Below are 12004 nucleotides of genomic sequence, written 5' to 3'. Positions count from 1 at the left end.
ACAATTTTCCAAATGGCACACCGAAGGCACATTTTGCAGGATTGAGCTTAAGATTATACCTGCGAAGCCTTTGGAAGAACTTCCTCAGATCTCAGACGTGGTTAAACTGCTTTTTGGACTTTACGATCACATCATCGACATATACCTCAATCTCCTTATGTATCATGTCGTGGAATATAGTTTTCATTGCCCTCATGTAAGTTGCCCCAGCATTTTTCAAACCGAAAGGCATGACCCTGTAGTAGTATGTTCTCCATGGCGTGATGAATTTTGTCTTCTTTGCATCTTCCTCATCCATTAGGATCTGATGATAGCCCGCATAGCAATCCACAAAGGACCCAATCTCATGTTTGGCGCAATTGTCAATCAGAATGTGGATATTTGGTAGTGGAAAGTTGTCCTTGGGGCTCGCCTTGTTGAGATCACGGTAATCAACACACACCCTGGTCTTGCCATCCTTCTCTGGCACAGGTACTACATTGGCTAACCAAGTGGGATACCGAGTGACCCGAATGACTTTTGCATCGAACTGCTTGGTGACCTCTTTTTTGATCTTCACACTCATATCAATTTTAAATTTCCTCAGCTTTTGCTTGACAGGAAGGAATGCCGAGTCAGTGGGAAATTTGTGAACCACCAAGTTAGTGCTTAAACCCGGCATGTCGTCATATGACCATGCAAAGACGTCTTTGTACTCAAGTAACGCTTTAATTATCTCCTCCCTGAGTTAAGGTTCAAGATGGACACTTATCTTAGTTTCTCTGATATTATCTGGGTCCCTAAATTGATTGCTTCTATATCACTCAGGTTAGGCTTCGGTTTTTCTTCAAAATGGCTTAATTCTTTACTAATTTCTTCAAAGGCCTCATCCTCATCATATTCCGATTCATCATCACACTCTATTTCTTGAATTACTATTTCAGAATTAGATTGGCATTTAAGACTGGGCCGAAGATTCCTCATGCATGTCATGTTATTAAAACCAGCATAAAAAGAACTGTACAAGGAAGAAAAGAAAACAAAAATAAAACTGTCAGGAAGGAAGAAAAAAAGGAAATTGCATTTCATTGAAATTAAAGATAACAAGGTTTATACATCCAAATGGACGGAGCATAGAATCTGAATTACAACCCTGGAATAATCCAGATAAACTGAAAGAAAATCAAAGCAAACTACCAAAACTCCTTCCTGGTGGGGAGATGAGTAGCTTCCCAATTGTTAATCTTTACACTGGGCCCAACAAATTGCACATCCGCTATGCTAGAACCTTCTCCAGCTTCTACCATGTTCACCTCATTGAATAACTTCTCAAACCTTTCGAGCAACTCCTAATCAGGACCAACCACAGAACTGGGAACTGTTGTTGCTGGGCGTTTCTTGGTGTCGGGCCTGACAAATGATCTGGAGAGATGTGGGATAGGCTTTGGGAGGACCCATGCCCTCTGTTTCAACTTTTTGACTCTTTTTATGTCCGCAACTATGGGCTTGAACCCCAAACCAAATGTATCCAAGTTTTTGGGGAGAGACACCGGCTGTACGATACCTTGCAGAGATGCACCCAAACCTTTGGCCGGTACAAAATCATTTTTCAACATTTCAACGGCTACCATGACTGATGTAGCAGCTACCCTCGGAGTTGGAACACACTTCCTTTCTGGAATTTTCTCTACCGATACCGTGTCAAAAACCTGATAAACCCATGGCCCTTTGTCATCTTCAAACTCTATGAACGGAACAATGGCATCACTGTGGGGACACAAATTATCCTCGCCGTGCACAACAATTTCCTGTCTATCCCATTCAAACTTGACCATTTGATGCAGAGTAGACGGTACCGCTTTTGCAGCATGAATCCAGGGTCGACCTAACAGCAGATTGTAAGAAATAGCCACATCGAGCACCTGGAACTCCATGGTAAATTCAACTGGACCTATTGTAAGCTCAAGCACTATGTCCCCGACTGAATCTTTCCCTCCACCGTCGAATCCCCGAATGCAGATACTGTTTTTGTGAATTTTTTCATCATCCACCTTCAATTTGTTCAGAGTGGAGAGAGGGCAAATGTTCGCAGTGGAACCATTGTCGACCGGTACCCGGGTAACCATGGAATCTTCGCATTTCACTGTGAGATAGAGGGATCTATTGTGCTCAGTACCCTCCACGGGAAACTCATCATCAGAAAAAGTAACTCTATTTACCTCAAATATCTGGTTAGCTATCTTTTCAAAGTGGTTTACTGAGATTTTGTCAGGAACGTGGGCCTCATTCAGGATATTCATCAAAGCCCGCCGGTGCTCGTCTGAATGGATCAATAACGACAATAGTGAAATCTGAGCCGGTGTCTTCCTCAACTACTCCACAATGGAATAGTCCTGCACTTTCATCTTTCTCAAGAATTCCTCTACTTCTTCCTCGGTCACATCTTTCTTCACTAGCAGCGGGTTGTCTTTGGAGATCATAGTTTTTCTCAACTCTTCGGGGGCAAAGCATATCCCTGATCGAGTCAAACCATGGGTCTCACAAACTTCTTCTTTAACCTCTTTCCCCATGGGACCGCCTTGCTGTTGACTATCGGTAATTGAGTTACCGGCTTGATAATGACAGGGTCTGTGTGGGCACCCTCCACAATTACAACAGGCTTATTCACCACTCCTGGCACAACCACTTTTGCTCTTTCTTGTTTTATTGGCACATCACTTGGGGTCCCCTTCTCGACTACTGCAGATGGTTCACTATTTGCCCCGCTCAACCTGATCACCGATTTCTCACTTGTTGGCTTTTCAACCGGCCTGACTTCACTGGACCGAATCATCATGATGGTCTGCAAAGGCTTCTTGGGCTCCCCTCCCCTATGCACTATCTAGATCATAATTTTCTCAGGATGGGCCGACAATGGATTCTGGTTGATATTTGGTTCCTCCGGAGCTTGGACCTCAATCCGATTAGTATCAATGAGCTCTTGAATAGCTGTTTTCAATTGACAGAACTTCTCTGTGTCGTGCCCCGGAGCACCAGAGCAATATTTGCAACTCACAGAGTGATCAAGGTTCCTTGGGGGAGGATTTGGCAGTTTTGGCTCGATCAGACTCAGCATACCCAATTGTCGCAACCTATGGAACAAACTGGTATAAGATTCTCCCAATGGAGTGAAGGTTTCTTCTTTTGCAACCTCTCGCTCTTAAATGCTTGGTTGGGCCGGAAACCTGATCCAGGAGGGTTTTGGTAGGCTCTTGGGGGTGGATAGGCATTTTGTGGAGATGTGTATGTATGTTGTAGGACTGGTGCACGCCATTGTGCGTGGGCCGGAGGTTGGCTATATGTTTGAGCATGGTGGACAGAAAAATAGGGGTCTGGTGGTGGGTAGTAGTGTTGTGGTGGGCTATATGGGGTATGAGGGTAGGTTTGGTGGTGGGGTCGAGGCCGGTTATAGTAATGTGATGGGCCCCTGGGTCCGAACCAAGCTCCTGAATCAATCGTTGCTACATCCTCTTTCTTCTTCTTTCCAATTACTCCCCCAGTTCCGCTTTGAATGGCCTGGGTGGTTGCCTTAATAGCCTAATAACTCATGATTTTGTTTTTCTTGAGCCCTTATTCTACCATACCGCCCATCTTTACCACTTCATTGAAGGATTTACCTATAGCTGATACGAGATGACCATAATACGTAGGTTCTAAGGCCTGCAGAAAATAATCCACCATTTCACTTTCTTTCATTGGAGGGCCAACCCTTGCTGCCCGTTCTTTCCACCTAAAACCATACTCCCTGAAACTCTCATTGTTCATTTTCCCAAGCTTCGTCAAAGATAAATGATCCGGAATAATTTCGAGATTGTACTGGAAGTGACAGGCAAATGCCTAGGCTAGATCATCCCATGTGTACCATCTTCCGTGATCCTGCCGAGTGTACCTCCAGCACCGAACCACTTAGACTTTGACAGAAATATGACATTAGCATATGTGCTACTGGATCACCGTGCCCATCATACAAATCAAACTTGGGCATCTTAAACCCCGCCGGCAATTGCACATATGGAAATAGACATAGATCTTTGTAAGCCACACTTACTTGACCTCCCAACCCTCGCATGTCTCTGAATGACTGTTCCAGGCTTTTAACTTTCCTGAACATCTCCTCCGATTCGGGATTTTTAGATGGTTTTTTGGTTTCTGCAGGTAGGTCAAAGGAGGAGTGTAGGAATAGGGTTCGGGAACCTTGAAAGTGGGCTCTGGGGGGTAATACTGGTTATCGTGAGTCTAGAACAAAGGCTCACTGGAGGATTGGTGTAATGCAGTAGGTGGGGGTGCCACAAAAACAGGAGTGACTGGTAGAGGAGGGTACGGGACTTGTTTGGTTGGTGGAGCTTGTGATGTATGAGACGTGGTGTCGTGGAATTATTAGTAGAGGGTAAAGGCCGGAGATGAGTTCACAGAGGGAGGTTCCTGGGGCTGGGCCAATGGCGGAATAAAAGCAGGGTTGGCGGGGTAAACTGGCGGTGGGTGCCCTTTTGCCCATGCTTGGTACATTTCAGCCATCTGCTGCTTCAGCTTATACAACTCATCTCTCAGATTAACCTCCGATTCTTCCACCTGTCTTGACCGATCGACAATACTTGCCTCAAGATACTAGTTGGCCATGTTCAGCTTGTTTTTGGATCGGGTGTTATAGGAGTGAGTTGCTAGAATGCCAATCAAACTAACCACCTACCTGAACTGGAAATTTCATCAATAACAAACTTGTTAGCGATTAGGGCTTTAACAGATAAGCAACCGCATATTTGAGGAGTGAATACACCTACGCAGTTAACCATTTCTATTATGTATTTGATCGGTTGCTTGCGTCATCCCGGCTTTTCCTTATTTCCATTTACAACTTCTCTTTTCTCTCTTTTTTTTTCTTTTTAATTCTTGCCTTTCCTTGCTTGGTCTCTCTTCGTTTTTATTCTCTCATGACTCTTTCTTGCTTTGCCATTATTTCCTTCTCACTGTTTCTTATTTTTTCTCTCTTTTCTTTTCCTTCTCTCTCTTATTCTTCCCTTTTTTTATCTCTCTTTTGGTTATGGTCGAATCCTATGGAGATTGCCTAAGTATCATGACCCCGCATGAATCGGACCAAGCATAGTTCTTGGGATAAGTGTAAAAATAAAATATTTTGGGATTTTCAAATTTCATAAAAAGCAAATGCTTTGATTACAACGACTCAAAAGCCAACAGACTCAAAAAGACACTAACAGACTTTGATGAAAAAATGAAAATACAGACTCAAACAGAAAGATGAAAATACAGACTCGAAAATAGACTTCAATGAAAATCATGAATACATCAATGCCTCAACTGCTCCTGGGGCCCGCGGGACATCATTCGGTCTCGCCACGGGCCTACGCGCTAAATACCCTTGGAGGTGGTAGAGATCTTCCATTATCTGGTGGACAAAGGTCATCGCAGTGGCAAAAAACATGGATCTAGTCATATCCTCACAACTACTACACTTCATCGCGATGTAGTCTGTGATCCTTCTGACTCTCTCTCTTATGACACCCTTTTCTTGCAACAAACGCCCAATTTGTTGGGCCCTGGCTTCCAAAGTTTGTTCGGCTACTTGATTCTGTTCTTGGAGTTGTTGCAAATCTCTTTCTAACTATGCCATTGTTGTATAATAGTGTTCTCTTTCAGCCTTGAAGTCTTTCGCCTACTTGATCATTTTGTTCTCAATGGTGATGACCCTTTTCTTCAATCCTGCAACCTCATTGTCGTATTTCTCTTTTAACTGTTTAACCAGGCACGCTCGTTCCTCCGCCTGGCCAATTTTGTTCGAGCTTGTGCCAGTTCACCTTCAGCCTTGTTCCAATCAAAACCATACTCACTCACCTTCAGCCTAAGGTTATCTATAAGCTCTCCATCTCTTGCACTTCTGGCGGGGTTTTCGGATGCTATTTTCATTTCCCGAATCTGGGCTCGAAGGGCCTCATTTTCTTTGGCTAACCTTTTCTTTTTTTTCGCCTTCGGCTTCTTGTGCTTGGAGATCATTGTCGAATTCCATGCTTCTCAGCTTTTCTTTCAAGGCGTGAATCTCAACTTGATATGTCTTTTCTTTCCCCCCCCCCTCCCCATGCCAACCTTTCTTGGATTTTGTTGTCAAAAGCTTGAATATGAGGTCTTTTGGCAGTCCTCTCGGGCTCGGGCTCTGGCTCATTATTTATGCAAGACCTTTTCTAAAACCAAGCAGCATAGTTTGGATCTACTTCCCCCTTTGCCACATCTGGTACCTGAGTGCCATTTTTCATATACCGGCAGTTATTCCAATCCTGCTGAACTAAGGCCACGGGCAATGCAGCTTCTGGATGCAGCTCTATGACCTAGGTTCTTAGATCTTCATCTTCGGGCACAATCTGATATCTTACCAATTGCCTCAAGACCCTCTACGGCACATATGGCGGGATACTCTTTACACCCATCAACCTCAGGTAGCCCTTGGTAGTAGTCATGTATATGGCTTCTGTCCTCGGGAGCCATCCTATAGTCCACTCGACCTGACCTGCTTTGAGAGATTTCAAGTGAGAGACCCATGCTTCAAACCCTTCTGGTACGTTGTAATCCTTTACCCTTTCATCGTAACTGGTGATGAAGTTACCCGGGCTCGAACCATAACTCGTGAATCTAGGGTGATGGCGAAGATGCTCGATCAACCACATTTGTAGAAGGACATTGCAACCTTCAAAGAATTGAGCCCCGGCTTTGCATAATGTCAATGCTCGATAAATATCCGCCAGCACCAACGGGACAAGTGTATGATCTTCCTTGGTAGTGATGATTTGTGTAATTCTAACCATACAAATATCTATTGTCCCTTCCTCATTTGGGAAAACCATAATCCCTAAGAACGCCACAATAAATGCAAACTGGCGATGAATTTGCCAAAGGCCCTTATCTTGTTTATCGCTCAAACCCTTATCATGCGTTTCGAAACCAGCTGAGTGCCCGAACCTGAAGTATAAGAAATGGAAAGAACAACACCCCTTTTTTACATGGGCTTTCTTCATCTGTTTACTGATATTCAGGAGGTCAAAGAACTTTTGCACCGACGGAGCCCTCAGAAATAAATGTTGTTGCTTCCTCAAATCTTGGCCAAACTCAATGTATCCAGCCATTTCCTCCAAAGTAGGGGTGATCTCGAAGTCCGAGAAACGAAAAACATTGTGGCCAGGGTCCCAGAAAGTTACCAAAGCCTTGATTATATCTTCCCGTGGTTTTACCTCAAAAATATTCATAAGGGCACCCAACTGCTTTTTCACCCATTTCTGACCATCTTCATCCAGATCATGCCACCACATACGCAAGTGCAACTGAGCCTGTTCCCAGACCACTTCTGGCGGATCCTGGATAGTATTCATTTGTTCCTGTGGAAGGTTAATGTTAGGGTTGACTCTAGTGGACTTTTTTTTTTGTAAAACAGATTTCCAAAAAAAATCAGGGACCATGATTCCTTCCCATATATGCCGATTCTAGCCAAATGACTGTTTTTACAAACGTGGCCCTTCCCAATTCCATATGAATTTTGAGGCCGGGGAGGACTATTTTATGACACTTTATAAGCTTGTCCATTCTTTTACGAAAATAGCCTTTCGACAACTGAAAATACTCTAAGGCTATCTTGGCAAGAACAGTTTAAGACATTGCCGAAGCTGGATCGGCTCATTTTGACCAAAACTCCAAACTACCTTTACTCGACCACTAGCTCTCTTTTTTCTTTTTTTTTTCAAAAATAAGGCCGAACCTTATGTAGGTTGCCTACGTATCCCACATCCGGTGAGAATAAAACCTGCGTAGTTCGGTCAGCTTTGACACATTTGAAAAAGACACAGTGTTTGACTCTTTTGAAATAACTCTTTTTTTTTTTGAAAGATTTTGGTAGAGTTTTGGGATGTATTCAGATACCGGGGTTTTTCTTTAGAACCTGGCTTTATTTTCTCCCCTACATCACTCTTGGTTTTTCTTTTTGCTTTATTTTCCCTAGCCGGTTAGCATGCAAGCCGAACAAATAAATGTTCACATATCACACAGAATGCATCAGAATGGTTTGTTATTTTGGGCACACCTGTCCTAGACAGACCCAACCCCTGTGTTGAGTCCCTTAAGTCAAATGCACATGATGCAAACAAACGTTCCTACTAGGGATCCGGCAGGAAGCTGTATTTTTCTAGGTTTAAATCCTGGGGTTTTGGTCTAGACTTGGGGTACCCGAGCGGACAACTGGGGCCGAAGAGGGGGTGACGTACCGGTAGCACTGAAGTCTACCCGGCCTTGTCGCTTGCCCAGCCTCGTTCTATTTGGTATAATTTCTACAGAAAAAATGGGCTACACGAACGTATGCACCATTTCCAGAAGACTCAGAGGGATGGCGTAAGAAGACAGTTATATACAATTAAAACAATATTAAAGCGGTAAACAGATAGCATTTAACACAAAAAGGTTCACAGAATACAGTAATATTAACAATAAATAAAGCTAAGTAAAAATCATAAAAACAAGCTCGAATTCTTGAACCTTGAACCAGAGATTCTGGGTTCGGTCCCCAGCAGAGTCGACAGAGCTATCACACCTCCTTTTTCACTACACCCGTAAGGGTATAAGGGAGTTCTTTCCAATTAAAGTGACAATTTAAACGGGATTAATTATTAGAATTAGAGTCGCTACTTGGGATAATTTATGGTGTCCCAAGTCACCGGTTTAAAATCCTGAATCGAGGAAATTGACTCCAATTACGGTCTGCGAACACAGAAATCTGGGTAAGGAATTCTGTTAACCCGGGAGAAGGTGTTAGGCACTCCCGAGTTCCGTGGTTCTAGCACGGTCGCTTTGATCATACTTGGCTTATTAAATTATTTAATTACTGATTTTAGAACCTATGTGCTTTTGCCTCTTGTCACACCTCCTTTTTACCTACACCCCCAAAGGGATGTATAGGAGAGTTTTTTCCAACTTAAAGTGACAATCGAAACGGGATTATTTATTTATTAAATTCAGAGTCTCCACTTGGTATAAATTTATGGTGTCCCAAGTCACCAGTTCAAATCCCGAATCGAGGAAAAGATTGACTCTGTATTACAGTCCGCGAACCAGAAATCCGAGTAAGGAATTCTGTTAACCCGGGAGAAGGTGTTAGGAATTCCCGAGTTTTGTGGTTCTAGCATGGTCGCTTAACTGTTATAATTGGCGCATTATCTGATTTTAGTACATATGGTTCAATTTTAACTTTATAACCGCTTTTATTCATTTTTTAAAGAAAATTGCAACGTTGTTAAAACACGTTTCGAACCACTTCACATAAATGCACCTGTGATCTTTGACATATTTTAACATCGTTTTGATTTGGATTTGGGTCACATAAATGCGCACCCGACTTTTAAGAAAGTAATATTATTAAAATACGCGCCTAAAGCAACTACGCGTTTTAACTTTGTGAGGGCCATAGAAATTCGCTAAATGGCACATCTCGATTTCTAAGGATAAACAAGATTAATTAAACATGGGCTACGCAATTGAGATTTTATTCGGCATAGAACACCTCAAATCAACTACAAGGATCTACTAATTCAATAAGGCTAAAGGAATCATAGCTACTTTTAAACCGCAGCTAAATTCAAGTTGTGAATATAAAGGCTAAGACTAAGTGAAGTCTGCTCTATTTTCGCCTCAGAACTTGGGCTTGGCTTGATGCCCGATAACTAATTGCCATGACAGGCGAGGGGGCATGATCGGGCTCACCATGAAGCCCAGGTTAAAACTTAACACAAACGGGGAAGCACAGTGCATATGGATCCCTGTTGATGGCCAACCCAATGCTGTTATATTTGGGAGTATTACATCTTCTATACCATTTCCACTTTGAACCAAATCTTGACACACATTAAACATGTGAAAGTCATAATTCGGAAAACAATACAAGTATTATATGGCAAAGTGGAACTCCCAATCACGTTAATAAGCCTTTGCCCAAAATATCCATCATTTGATATCAAAACTTAATGATCGTAAACTCATGCAAGGTTTGATTCAAATCAACACATTTAACGAGATCACACATGACTCACAATTCTTAAAGAAGAGGAGAGAAAACCAAACGCGAATTGACTTAGGCCTGGGAATTATCAAATTTGAAGTCAGACTTAGTTCACTTGAAAATCCCTTTCCAGAAATTCAAAGAGCTCAGGACACACGTAAAAGAAGAACCAGTGATAAATTAAAAACATTGAACCGTGTTTCAAACCACACGGATGCAAATTTGAGCAGAGTTATTAGGAAAGCAAACTTAAACCAAATTCATTAGACCAACGAGCTGAGTTGACATACGTTTAAAATTATTGCTATAACAAACACGAACCAAAAGCCAAATAATTTCAACTAATCAAACTACAAAATCAGAGTCCCTAATTATTACATGTTCCACCAAGTCTAAAGCACTCTAGAGTCTTTTATACTCAAACAAAATTCAAATTCAGCATTTGGAACAGGCAGACAACAGCTTTGATTAAGATTCAGAGCAAAAAGAACCCAAGATATGATTAAACTTGACTAGGCCTACTGTTAATCAACCTTCATGATAATTTAGAACCAGATAAAGTTCAGTTATACAATACCATCATTTAACTATGAGACATTTAACAGAAAATGGTGTCGTTGGCCAACTCTAAACCAAATTCAGCCCTTAAAGGGTATCATCACCAACCAGTGGAAAAGGAGAACAGGCACCATATAACTCATGATTATTTCTAAAAAAAATAAAACTACGCTACACAAAAGAACAGGTTGACAATAGGCTCCAAAGCTCAAGATTTTCATATCAAACTTGAAGCAAGCTTTACATTAGGTAGAATTAAAGAACATATACCTGGAAAAGCAAAGAAAAATAAGAAGAGTGAAGGATTAGAAGCAGGCAACAGCAGAAGTCAGCCCAGATTCAACCAGTCAAGCAGTGAAATTAGCTCAAGAAGATCAATGGAATAGTAAACCAATAGCAAGACTTGAACCATAACTTTTCACAACCCAAATTCAATCCATTTCAACCCCAGAAAGAGAATCTATGATTTTCATAAGCTTTTCAAGGAATTCTCACTAAGGAAAGGATCAGAAATTTCCAATTTATTCGGAATTTTGAACAAATCCTTTTCTGCTTCTAATTTCAGGTTTTTATTTCTTAATCCCTTGCCTTGAATATTAAGGTAGAGTGCCTTAGGCAAGACATTTAGGGCTGCCTAAAAGAATTCAAATTTGCACTTCGAACCTTTTGAAATTTTGGTTTTTGCTTAGAAATCCTCATTGTAGAATTCAGAACTTCACTTTAGTCCCCACTCCAGCTTCTTAGAAGCTTCCCCAGCTAGTTACTAAAGATTCCATATGCCAATTACCCAGATTACCCCCCTGAGCCCTGTTAATTACCCTCAGAAATATTCATGGGTCCATTGGACCCAAGGACTTAAAAACTAACCTAACTTTTACAAAACCTATGCTAATCCCTTTTTGGGCCCAAGTCTAACTCTGAAATTTAGAAGAAATGAGGAGGCAGAACAGGCACTTCGGATTTCAAACCAACCATGAACCAAATGTTTCCAATACGTCCCAAAATTAAACAAACTGATCTAACAAAGTCAAACAAAACAGAGGAAGCTAATAACTAATATTAACTCTAACAAAAGGAACCACATGCAGAGATGATTTTGAAAACAGAAGAAAAAGAGGGAAAAATAAAAGAAAATAAGAGAAGAAATGAACGGAAGAACACTGGACTTACTAGATGAACATAAGCTTGAACTAATCTCCAAAGAAACCCCTTAATTTTTTGGCCGAGATAGACTTTAACCGTGTGTTCTCGACTGAAAACACACGATTTAAGTCAATTTCAACCTCAAATATCTTGAAACCTCGCTACTCTGATTTTGGGATTTAGGGTTCGTATTTTCAAGTCCAGATTCGACGGGTCTGGTGAAGATTTGAGGTAAACCAATTATGA

This window comes from Nicotiana sylvestris, chromosome 9, assembly GCF_000393655.2.
Source record: "Nicotiana sylvestris chromosome 9, ASM39365v2, whole genome shotgun sequence".
In the NCBI taxonomy this organism is placed as follows: domain Eukaryota; kingdom Viridiplantae; phylum Streptophyta; class Magnoliopsida; order Solanales; family Solanaceae; genus Nicotiana; species Nicotiana sylvestris.
The sequence above is the reverse complement of the archived record's forward strand: the minus strand, read 5'-3'. Positions refer to the sequence as shown.